The sequence below is a fragment of the Crocodylus porosus genome, unplaced genomic scaffold, assembly GCF_001723895.1.
Source record: "Crocodylus porosus isolate Cpor-Errol unplaced genomic scaffold, CroPor_comp1, whole genome shotgun sequence".
NCBI lineage: Eukaryota > Metazoa > Chordata > Crocodylia > Crocodylidae > Crocodylus > Crocodylus porosus.
The window spans coordinates 93,154,868-93,167,897 of NW_017728931.1; the positions used below are offsets into that span (position 1 = coordinate 93,154,868).

At 44.2% G+C, this 13,030-nt stretch overlaps 2 long non-coding RNA genes across 2 annotated transcripts in view; one reads left to right on the forward strand and one right to left on the reverse strand.

Annotated features, from left to right (window-relative positions):
• Nucleotides 1-13,030, reverse strand: part of LOC109315592 — a 34,068-nt gene that overhangs the window by 15,423 nt on the left and 5,615 nt on the right. The window lies entirely within an intron of this gene.
• Nucleotides 11,098-13,030, forward strand: part of LOC109315593 — a 14,374-nt gene continuing 12,441 nt past the window's right edge. Inside the window, exon 1 of the long non-coding RNA XR_002102547.1 lies at nt 11,098-11,975. This is a non-coding gene — a long non-coding RNA (uncharacterized LOC109315593). The remainder of the gene's footprint in view (nt 11,976-13,030) is intronic.

The window sequence follows — 13,030 nt, forward strand, 5'->3', positions numbered from 1 at the left end:
GAATTTGCAATTTTTAATCAGAGAAAACCAGGATCCCTAATAATTACCCATATGTATGTCCCTTCCTCCTAAGGACAAACTGACAAAAGGAATAGGTTTCAAAACTTCTTGTGAATTTTTGCCAGACCTGTCCCGTATACTAAGAACCTGCATGGTTTCTGATTTTCCCTAAGATGCATTATGTGCCCCCTGTCCTATTTTACCTGTGAAGACCTGGCAGCAGCTCCATTTTTCCTTTGTGTTTTCTCTTAATTGTGTTGCAATCAGCTTGTTTGGATACAGGTTTTTTTCAGGCCTCCTACACCTATTTTCTATTCTATACATTAGTTGTCAAAAAAAGAAAATGTTTTGAATTGTAATGTTTTTCATTAGGTTTTAGAGCGCTGCTGCCCTGTTCCTCAACCACTTCTATAGAACAGAGATACTTTATAAATGACATAAGATCACATTAATTTGCATTGATTAGCTATGAAAGGGCATAAATAGATAGTAACTTCCACCTGAGAAATGAGAAAAATCTAAAACTGACTTGTCAGTATACTTCTGTGACACTGTCCATTCACTGCTGTGAGACTGCTTTTAACGGAAGTGATGTATAGTATTGGGGTTACCAGTTTGTAAAATTATATACAATTGAATTACATCAGCATATTTCTTTTCATACAGCCATATTTAAAAAAAACATGATGAAAGAAATAGAACTCCCTTTTAAAATGAAGACTGTTTTGAACAGAGGTAAGGTTAAAGTGCCTTTTGGAGGGCTGCTTACAACAACTCTTTTCACAGATGGATGTGATGATGTCTCATATATAGCAGGGTGTTTGGATTTGTTTTGTTTGTTTTGGATTACTCCACAATGCCAGCATGGCAGTCTTTGGAACAAATGTCTGCCTAACTCAAACTGGCTTTAGTGAGAGCCATAGGCCATTTGGTAAACAGTTGGAGTTTGTGCAACAGGCTATATTCGATTTAGATTCGGCCCAAATTGGGGACAGTGCTTCAATTTGTTGATTTGGATCACTGTCCCTGATTCAATTAGGCCAAATCTGAATCTGAAGATTGAATGTTGATTCAGAGAATCAGCTATTCAGCGATAGATGCAGCTTGAATTGTTTTTTCTACATACCTCAAGGTACCAGGTGCAACTTGTAAATGCTGCAATGTTGGGGCGCATATAGCGTCCCACAGGAGCACAAGGGTGCTCCCAATGTGCTTGGCAGTGAACCCAGAAGTGGACTGGAAATACTTCCGGTCCACTTCCAGCTCAACTGGGAAGTGTGCAGGGCCCGCCCTCCCCCTCCCTGCAGCCCCTGGCTCGGTGATAGGCCACAGGGGGACCCCGGGTGCCCCCCCAGACCCAGGAGACATCAGCTGCTGAGCCGGGAGGGCACAGGGGGGAGGGGCCAGAGCCCTCCCCAGTGGACCTAGAAGTGGATCGGAAGTGCTTCTGGTCCACTTCCGGGTCTGCTGCCGAGTGCGCTGGGGAGCCCCCTGCACTCCTGTGGGACACTCCATGTGCCCCACCATCACAGCATTCGTGAGCTGCCTGGTACCTTGAGGTATGAAGAAAAAATATGTAAAGCTGTGTCTATGTCCAAATACCCAAAGCTTTCCGAATCAATTCGGAGGGTTCTGAATTTGATTCAGAGAGATTAAAGGGTCTCCTGATTCCATTTGGATTTGGAGATTTGGCCACCGAATCAGGCTGAATCGAATCAGGGACTGAAGCTTCACACACCCCTAGTACACAGTACATGAAATGTTTACTGTGCAGTTGACTAAACTGAGCAGTAAAGAAACATCTCAGAATCTACAAGTGCACCCCTATTATGGCACATGAAACTAATGCACTCCACAGCTTACAATACAATATATAAAATATATTTCTTACAATACAATACAATATATTTCTAAATACAATATATTTACAAGTCCTAACCTGCTGCAGAGTTTTTTGTGTATAGCAGTGCATGTGTAGATGCTGTCCCAGCTGGTTGGGGCACAGGGACTAGGGACAGAAGTTACATGTAAACCAGTTTAAGTGATCAGAAACTGGTTTAAACCGTAACAGAACAGAAGTTCAGTGCACATAAACCAGTTTAAAAATGGCTGAAACTGGTTTAAGGTAAACCTGGTTGAATGTAGTACGAGACTGAACTGATTAAGTCAAGCCAGTTTATGGAACTTCTGTCCCAGACCCCCTCCTGGTTCAAGTTAAATCATAGTTCCCCAGCATTCCAGGATGCTTTGCAGCCCTTGGCTGGGCTGTCCTGTCTGTTTTAGACAGCAGGGTTGGCCTCACTCCTCTGATCCCTAGCCAGAGCAGTGAGGGCTGGCTGACAAGGGGGTCAGTGTGGGAAACCCAGCTCCAGATGCAGCCGGTTCTTCCTGGGAGGAAGGGAGGATTCAGCTTCTGCTAGATTTTTTCCTCACTGGAGCAGAGGGGGTGGAAGCATGGCCAGAAAGGCTCAGGTGGAGCAGAGGGATGGGGATTTAAACCCACTCTCCAGGGGCAAATTAAGATTTATTGAGGCCCTGGGCAAACAGAAAATTGGAAGCCTCCACCAGGCAAGGGCCGGTTACCTCTGTGTTTGCCAGGGGGCTGCAGCTGAGTCTACCGAGCCTCTTCAGCACGTCCAGAGTGAGCCGGGGGGTATGAGTGCTGCTGAGGTGAAGGTGGTCCCAGCCCCTCTGCTGGGCAGGTAGTGTGCAGTCATAGCTGTGGTCCCCCAACACCATGGGATGGGCCAGGTCCAGCTTGGTGGGGGACACAAGCTCTTCCCCTGGCTGCCTGCCCATCCCTCTGTCTGCCCCTTTGCTGGGCTGAGCAGAGCGGGGCTGTCCCATCCTATCCCAGCAGCAGTGGTGCCAGCAGCTACCTGCAGATAGCAGGAAACAGGAGCAGGAATGGGGCTACCCATCATGCATACTGGCAGCAGATGGTCCCGTCAAGCCACCTCTGCCCCACACCTGCAATGGAGCCCTGCAGCTTCCCCTACCCTCTGGCCCTGGCCCAGCCAGAGGGGATGAGGTGCAAGCTGCCCAATTCAGGCACTTGCAGCCAGGATACCAGCCTGGGCTATGCTGCACCTGGTGCCCCAGAGGGGCCCTGATTGGCAGGGGCCATTGGGCCTGGGCCCCTTGGGCCCATGTGTTTAATCCATCCCTGCCCCTCTCCCATCCATATGGGACCACAGCCAGGGCCTGCTTGGCAGGGGGCTGGCAGGAAACCACTAGACTCCACCTCCTACTACCTCTGAAACAGACAGAGGCAAGCAGTTGATAAGGGCAGAGGGAGAAGCATAATTTCCCTCAGCTCCTCCAGGCCACAGGGGAGGGGGAAGAGGCTAGGGAATCAGGGCTTGACAGATTGATCCCTTGTCATCTGTGAGCACAAGGCCAAGCCCTGCAGAACCAGACTGAGAGGGCAGAGGTGTTGGCAAAGACCTGGCACAGTCATCACATGTATGTGCTGGAGGCAGAGCTAAGGAAACAGGAGATGGTCCTGTTTGGGCTGGTGTGACCAAAGAAAGCAGAGAACTGCATGTGCATTATAAAGCAGAACCTGTAAGAGGTAGGAGACTGGAATACCTAAGCAGAGACAAAAGACACTGAATGGATGAATGTCTTGAAAAAGGTGCTATAGGTGACAAGCATACCAAGGCGAAGAAAGGTGTATATACTGCCTGTAAGGGGGTATAAGTGCCTATAAATACCCAAGTAAAGATGAGGCCTGTAGGATCTTCACTCAAACACCTAAGATCACCTGCTGATTCCCCAACAAGGACTTGCTGAATACCTGGCTGTAAGGAGACACTCTGCCCTCAGGATTACATAAAACTTGTGCAAGGCTTTCCCATGTCTTTCTGGTTTATTATGTTCCATTTTAAGTTAGACTAAGTTGTGTGCACTTTCACTGTGTTTTACTGGGTTGTATCTGAGCTTAGGCAAAGATTTTGGGTGTTCTTTGTTGTGTGTCTGAGGTTGCAAATTGCTGTGTTCAATACATGCTTGCTTTAGAGAAAGGACTATTCTTGTTCAAGCTTTGAATTCAATGCCACTACTTTTTTCCCCACCCACCCCCTCCTCAGCCTGGCAGGAACTGCTCTCCCCTGTGGGGGGAGGGGGCAGAAGCCTGGCAGGCACTGCCCCTATGCCCAGGCAGACCTAGGCTGGGGTCCTGTGTGGGCCAGGGAGGGGATTTAAACCTCCACTCTCCAGTGTGTTAGCCCTGGGCTGGGGCCTAGCCATGACACCCCCACCCCCAAGCAGGGAGAGGGGAAAAGCCTTGGAGCTTCAGTCCTTTCCCTTTGGCAGTGGCTGGCAAGCTGGGTGTGCTCCCTGGCTTCTGGCCTGAGCTACTGTAGGCATGTGGCTGCATATCCTGAATCAAAAGTGAATGTCTATTCACTTGCTTCTCAGTTTAATTTCTGCAGTTTAGACTGACCTGCAAAATATGAATCAATTCAGCCTTAGGCTTTTTTGACTGTCTATACTTACCCAGAATACTTCAGCGTGGGGCTAGCCACCAACCAGCCCCTGCACTGAAGCATGCTCATGCCTCAGCCAGCCCTACCACAGCATGTGGAACCCCATCACAGCAGCCCTGGGCTGGCAGGCTGACCCCCAGGTCCCCTACTAGTCCACACTGCTCTGACAGGGCTCCATGTGCTGTGCACAAGTAATCTCTGGAGCAATAAACTCTGGAGTTTATTTGTGCGCATTAGTTGCACATGTAGATATGCCCAAGGACCGCAAGATCTGCCATCTAGCGTATAGAATAGAATCAATGAATCGGAAGGGACCTAGACAGATCATCTAGTCTGACCCCCTGCCATGGGCAGGAAGGAGCACTGGGGATGGGAATATATATGGAGTATATGTAGAGAGAGTTGGAGAAAAAGAATAGGAGAAAAGACGAAAGATTCTATAGTTTCAGGCTGTTTTATTGGTCTCCTATTCTTCCAAACCACCACAGTATTTTATTACTATATTTTCCCCCAGTGCTTTAATATTAAATAGGATGAAGTGGTAAAGCTGCTTGGCTTCCTTATAGAGCTGAATCTGTCCAGCCCCCAAAGCTGGATTAATTTGTGTCATTTTGTTTTGTAATCTCTTGTGTTCCCTTTGGGGAGGAAAGGAAGTGGAGAGAATTTCCTGAGACACCTACACCAGGATTCATGCAGGATCTGCTGGATCCAGGGTGAAACCTGTGGCATTGGCACAGTAGCCCCTGCCTCTGGCTGTTTGCCCAAGATGATCTCTGGATAAGAATACTAGGCTTAGATTTTAAAGGTATTTAAGAGTCTAACACCCACTGAATTAAGTGGGTATGAATCTAAATCTCTTTGTGGGGTGAGGGAAAAGCAGCAATTACTTGCAGAAGAATAAGCAGGAAACTTGGTGGGCTCAAGAAGAATCTGAACATTTGTGTTAGAAATGTTAAATATATGCTAGAAACGATTATCAGAAATGTTATATTTTCTATGCATGCCCTAATGCACGTTTTTCTATTACTTGCAGGATCTGACAGTTATCTTCCAAAACTTTATTCAGTATATTACTTTAAATTATGTGCTTTCACGGTTTAAGTAAACTTTTACTGTCAAAACTAATAAAGTACCTTTCTGCTTTAAAGCACAGGAAATTCTGTGTTTGTTAAGCTAAAAATACCCAGGTTGCATTAAAGTGCAAAAACTTATGGAGGCTTGTGACATTACTTTTTCTCCCCATTCTCACTTCCTCTAGTCCCTTGAGAGATCAATGTTTCCTGGGCAGAAGTGCAAAGTGAATAAGTACTTTACTTTTTTAATAGCTCTGCAATGCTCCAAGTGCTATTTGCTTTCTGAGTTATCTCTAGAGAAAATTGCAGAAACATGGACTATTGAACAGGCGTCTGTAGTGAGTCTAAAAGCATTAGCTCTAAAAGATGCTGTGTGCTTGAAAGGTAACCTTTCCTACAATAACAAAACAGCAGTTTTGTTGATTAGACTACAGTAAAAAGATTATTTCCTATCCAGTTATTATCATAAAGAGTCAATGTTGTCAACTTTCAGGGTAGCTTTAAATAAGCATTTCACAGGTAATGCAATATTAAAGACCAAGCAGGATGTATTTCTCTGTTTATGCACCATTTTGGTACTCTTCATATTTCTCTGATGGGAATGACAGATGTTGTGTTAATATTAAAATGAATGTTTAACATTAAGGCTGGGAAGCCAACATTTATTAGTCAGTACACTGGCAAGTATCAAATGGCATCAGGTGCTGTTTGCTTTGCAAATTTATTTTTTAAAGAAATATAGCAGCTACTACTAAATACATATAAAGCATCGGAGAACTTTCCAGTGTTTTATGTGAATGTCAGCACTTCTGGCTGAAATGCAATTTCCATTACACCCCAACATTTTTTGGTCTTAATACTGGTAAGCAGAATGCTGCAGTAAATCCTAAGGAAGTTTTTTTCCATGCTTGGCTGCAATTCATCCAGAAAACTCTAATATATTTTATTTGCCAAACTGGTTTCCTGTAGTATGTTAACAGTGGCTAACGGCAGAAAGAAGGTTGCATCTGTTCAGAAACAGGTAGTTCTCCTAGGCACTTGAAAGGTCTTTTAGATTTGTTTTTTTATTAAAAGAGTCAATCAGGGGCTGGTATTTTCCTTCTACCCCTACCTCAGTTTACAGAGGAAGAGTTGTTTAAATGGACTGAGATCTATGAAGAAAGTTTCTGTTAGTCAAAGGAAGATGCAGTCGGTTTTTCTGTTCATGTTTTTCCTTGTTTTGTCCAGCATGGTATCCTAGATTCTGATGTAAATCGTGCAGGAGATACAGCTGTCTTGTTTCAGATCAGCTGAATAAATCGTGCATTATTACAACTAGACCCTTTCAGTCATAATATGCAGTTCTCTCTTTGTCTGCATGATAATTCCCGACTGATTCACACTATCATGTAGTGATTGGGTGTGGTAACATCACCCCCATCATTCAGAACAAAATGGTCAAGGCCAAGAGAAGTTAATGATGGTTGAATTATAAGACAAGCACATTTTCCTATTGCAGGCTTTTAACATGTCCAGCTCATAAGAAAGTGACTCAGTGGAAGCAGTGCCTGGGAGAATCATTAGATATAGAAGCAGCTTGGCTGGAGATTTTGAATGGAAAGTTGTGTTTTCTTGGAGCCATGAAATGAGGTTAAATAAACTAGAATGACAAGGATTTGTACTGCCATCTTTCTTTATACATAACAATAATTGGAATTATGCATATACAGTATTGTAAATAAAATACATAAGGAAAAATCTTCCTGCATTAGAGGGTACTCAGGTCTCTCTGAGCAAGGAGTTAGCTTAATTTCATTTTCTTTTGTTATTGGAAGCTAGGAAAATAGATAGCTTTGTTCACAATTTTCCAAGCATATTAAGTCATTTTAGATGTTGATTATAGAATTAAAGTCAAACATTGATTTATTTCTGTATTTTCTTAGACACGTTGTATATTTTTATAGCGGAGCTTATAGAAAAATTAATGGATGGTTGTAATAATACAATTGGATATAGCATCCACTTTAATTTATGGGCATGATCTCCCACCGATGAATAATGTTTTAAATCTGTAAAAAATGGTTAATTCATATAAATCACTGAGCTTAAATTTCTATAGCTTCTCCTAGATAACTGTCAGCTTTAATATATATTTTAATTAAAATGTAATTGGGAGTTTGCACTGCTTCTAATTAGTCTTCCTAAATGAAATGTAGTTCTATCCTGATTCTTCACTAATATCTGCATTTTTTTTTACTTCCTGCAGTGTTCTCAGACAGCAATTCTCAGTGGCTCACTGGGAATTCTCTCTTTTTCCTTCTCTTTTTCTAGGTGCAGCTAAGGAAGAGAAGAAGAAGCTGAAAGTATTTTAAGCCATTATTTTGCATCTTCCTAACTGTAGCACATGCCTTATCGCTAGTGGAAGTCAGGGCTGCTATAAATTATGCCTCATTCTAATACAACCAGCATCTTATCCAACCAGCACAAAAATACCTCACTATGCAAGAAATATAGGACTACCTTAGAGTTTTGTATACCATCCCTACAGTGATCCTCCTCTCTATAATAGGGATAATCTATATGGGTCATCCAGCCTCCTTCACATCACCAGAGCAGCATGCTTATGTCGCACGCCTGGGGCAAATATTTTCTTCTATTACAACCAGCAAGAGTTCACATTCATCAATGGCTTCCAGGAGAATCATCTAGGCCAGTGTTTCTCAACCTTTTAAGTAGCAAAGTACCCCCTAACTTCTGAAAATTTTAGTAAGTACCCCAACACTCAATTTTCCAGGGGTTTTTATATTTACAGACTAATGTGTGCCACATGTTGGAAGGAGGGCTGTGTATATGAGGCTGTGATGTGACAGATGGCTGATCTGATGTGGGTAGGGTTGCCACCTTTTACACCAGGGGTGCACAACTCAAGTATTTACCTGGGCTAGAGGTGATGTTGGCCAAAGCTGGGATGGCTGAACCCAGTGCCATGCAAAGTGAAGCACACCAAATTACTACTGGGGAATTTAATTTTTTAAATTGCACCAATTTTTTTGCCATAGTTTTGAGAGGAAAAGAGGTGAGAGAGAGTGTTGGGGTACCTGTGTATCCCCTGCCTGTGTATCACGTACCCTCAGGGGTACGCATACCACAGGTTGGGAAACTATGATCTAGGAGACAGGTCTAGCACTGCCATGGTTATTCTGGCTTCTTGAAGGATCCATCGAAAAAATCAATTTCTCTCTTCTCTTAAAGAAACTAAAACTCAGATTCCCAAAAGTAAGTAGGCACCTAACTTCTGCTTAAGCATTTAACTCCTATTGATTTCAGTGTTGATACCTAACGTGGGTCTTCAGCAAAATGTAGATTCCCAAGTCCAAGAGAGCATTTCATAGAAACACTGTACAGGCAGTCCTCAACTTACAATGTTTCAAGTTACAATATTTATAAATTGACACCTTGTTTTGACTTTACAATACTTGATCTGATGCAACACCACACCAGCAAACAAGTTCGCTGCATTGCTCATCTCCCTGGAGAACATCTGTCCAAAGTTCCTTAGACATTTTCTTTAAGAAAGCAGACAAGACTCCAGAAGAACTTGCAGCCAAGACTCCTGAGAAGACTCCAGTCAAGAACCCTTCAAAAAGTCCAACCAAGAGCCTTTAAAAAAGTCCAGCAAAGTCACCTCAAAGAAGTCCTTCCAAATCAATATGATTGCTATTTACAATATAAATACATTAGTGTAGCTATATTACTCATCTATAGTTGAATGAGTACAAAATTCTGGGATATTTTTGGTAAAAATAGGGTATTGGGCCTTGGTTTTTTGGTAAAAATAGGGTATTGGGCCAATCCCTAATTTATAACATTGTTTCTTATGAGAAAATTGGTACCGAGATGCAACATTTTGACTTACAATTGGTTCCTGAAAACCACATCTTGTCGTAAGTCCGAGGACTGCCTTTATAAATATTTTAGCTATCCCAAACCTTAATTAAAGTGCTTAATTTTCTGTTGAAAACTGACAAAGGCATTTAAATTGCAGCTAAGGCATGTACTGCCATCTTGGCTTAACTAAATCTAGATATCTCTGTTCTGCCTGAGGCTGTTTGGGATTTGCATTGTACTGTACATGATTTGATGTCTAAGCCCTTGGGGGTTCTAGGCCTTGCTCAGCCTGACAGGACTCAGACTTAGATGTTTTATTTTTCAGGAAAGTGTCCTAACTACCAAGCAGTCAACTAGGATAGGATGACAGAAAGCAGGCAGAAGGAGCAGACTCTCCACCCTCTTGTTGAAGCTGGGCCACAGTGCTGAAAGGAAAGTAAGCAGCATGAGACCAGAGTATTAGTAAGAAGGACCATGAACTATATGTGGGTTTAATCTGGGTACTCAGAGCAGATAACTGAGAACACCATTATGCAAAGGTGCCTAATGGACATGGGATGAAACTATTAGCAAAGAGTTTGAGAAACTGAATGAGTTTGTGAGATACCTCAATCTTGACAGTAAATACAAAACTGTGTTGTATACGAATGTCTTTAAAGAATGTATTGACACAATCCTCTTACCAGACTAGTCAAAACCGGAGACCAGTGGCTTGTGTGCCATGGGCACTAACAAAAATGGAGCATTTATATGCTCAACAAGAGAGAGAAATTCTAAATTTAGTATATGAGTGTAAGTTTTATGGCGTTATATATGGGGACTGCAACTAACTTTATCACCACTGCCTGGTAATTCTCCAGTTCCCCAAGAGTACAGAGACCATTTTTTCAGATCCAAATATGTGAACACAAACTTGAGAGAGATTTAGCAGTTTTAAATGGATTTTCTTTAGTATTTATCAAAAGTAAAGATCTAGATGTTGTCCATATCAATATGATTAAAAAATCCTAATTAGTCTCAGATGAAATGTGGACTGATTGATTGCTAGAGGAACAGCTCACAGTGGAACCTGCAGAGGATGATTAAGACTATGAGCACAGCGTAGAGCCGCATATTCTTATGCCCTATAACCAGTTTTTGGGGAACACTCGGTCCTAGAGGGATGTTTTTAAAGACACCAAGAAGCAATTGCTAAGATGTTACAGAAAACATGTTAAAAACAATACAGAACAGACATGTGGATATTGAAAAAAAATAAGAGAAGAACTGACGTCTAGTCACTTTTTACTTAAGAAAATTAACATTGACCTCACTTGGAAAGCGAGTGAAGAGTCCTAAATAGGGCTTGCAGACAGACAATGGATCATGGTCTACGAGGTTATAAATAGATGTCACCAAATGAAGTGGATCAGCTGTGCTGGGATGTGTCCTGGAACAGCTAGCCCATATCATTGGTTAAAACAGATGTTGCCCATTGTCTCACAGGGTTAGACCCCTGCCACTCCCAGAGCAGGACGCTCAATCCTGATGGACACCACTTGAGGTACGTCTCTGCAAAGAGGGGAGCCCTGGGTTTCCCTGTTTGCAATGGTGCATCTGAAGATTCCCTGCTGGGGAATTCCACAGATGAAGATATCATACTGTTGTACCTTGACTCGGAGCTTGCCTCTACATATGAGGGGAACCCCAGGTTTCTCTGTTAGCAGAGATACGCACTAAGTGGCAGCATGATATATGTGTCCACAGAATACTCTGCTGGGGTTTCCCAGGCTGTGTGTCTGCAAGTAGGGAACTCAGGATTCCCCCATCTGCAGAGGCGCACCCTGAGTCAGGGCATGGGAGTGTACGTCTGCAAGCAGGGAACCCAGGACTTCCCCATTCGCAGAGGCACACCCCGAGTCAGGGTGCAGCAGTGTGGTGCACACCTGGGGAAGCCCTTGCCAGGAGATTCCTGGGGCATGCCTCTGCAAATGGGGGAACTGGTGTAGGTGATCCTGGGGCTGCAGGGGCCTGATCTTGTGGGCTCTCCTACCACAAAGCCCATAGACATCTGCTGCAAAAAAACACCACAAATCTATACTACCTATTGTCACTATCACTATTTTTTGCCACTTGTGGCACAAGGGGCACAGGCGTGTGTTTGCTTGACCTTTGTGCTGTCATAAACATGTTTATGGTAACACAAAGGCAATATCTATGTCCAGCCTGAAACTGGAAATACACTCATATATTTTCTTGAAAAAGGACCATAGTTTTGATCAGCTTATTTTCTTTTATTTTATTGATTTATGCCTAATTCTTTTCTGTAATTGTCACTGCAGATACTGGTGCGATTTGTATCTTTGCATTTTCCAGATCTGAGTTAATACGCTTGGTTTCATTTAAGCCTTGGTTTCTTGGCAGAGATTCATTTGCAATTGTCATGAAAAAGAACAGTATCTTCTACAAACACACATATTTTGGCTACAGTGAATCATGATCCATTTTACTACTTTGTTCAGTTACTGGAAGGCATCCCTGAGATAAACTGTGATGAGATTGACAAGTAATGCTGTTTCCTTGTTCTGTTTATGTATGTATTATATACGTCTGTTTTATAGGGACAAATATTGGGCATATCTACACAAGGTGCTTTGCTGAAAAGCTGACTAATCTACTGTGCAGTAAAGTGTCACTGTCTGCACATGCGCAGCATTTACCGTGCAGTAGATTAGTTTACTGTGCAGCTGGCTACTACCTGTAGATACAGGTAGTAGATTAACTTCACAGTAGTGCATGTATAGACAGCTGTCTGGGAGCAAATTGCTCCCAGTCAGCCCAGGCAACAGGGGACTGGGAAACTGTCTGTCGCGGGGCACTCCCGCGCCCCGCTCCTAAGGAGATGCCCCAGGAAGGAGAGAGGTTGCTAGGGCAACCAGGCAGGTCATGTGGCCAGGAGGGGGCAGGGCCAGGCCCTTATAAACAGCTAGGCCAAAGCCTAGCTGGCAGTTCCCTTCTGGCTGCCGCAGGAGCAGGAGCTCTGCGGCTCGAGCTGAGTGGCCTGGGTTAGTGGTTGCTACCTTACCGCGCTAACCGGCTGCAATGATGCAGGGAACAAGATCGCCCTGATGGAAGGTAGGATTGAGAGCCCTGGCGGGGCTTGGAGTTATTGTTAGGCATGTGGAGCCTCTGTTTATGTTGTAGCCAGAGGGCTGGAGTTTAAGTTACAGTTTACACTGGAGGACCGGGTGAGGCTGTAGGGGAGCGAGGAGGCCTCAAGGGGAGCTTCCCCACAGCTTGGGGGGGTCCCAGTGCCCAGTTGGGGCACAGTGCCAGTGGCACTATTATCAGTGCCTCAGGGCACCATATTGTGCCAGGGAGGTGTGGTGTGCGGGGTTACAGACCCCGGCCCATAAGGGCGGTGTTTAGCCCAGAGCGGGGCAGCGACAGAGCGCGAGGCGCGCGGTGTCAGCCCTAGAAAGGGCAAGGCCCAGAGCGGGACTGAGACAGGGCGTGAGGCGCAGTGTCAGCCCTAGAGAGGGCAAGGCCCCAGAGCGGGGCAGAAGTAGGGCGCGAGGCGCGCGGTGTCAGCCCTAGAGAGGGCAAGGCCCAGAGCGGGGC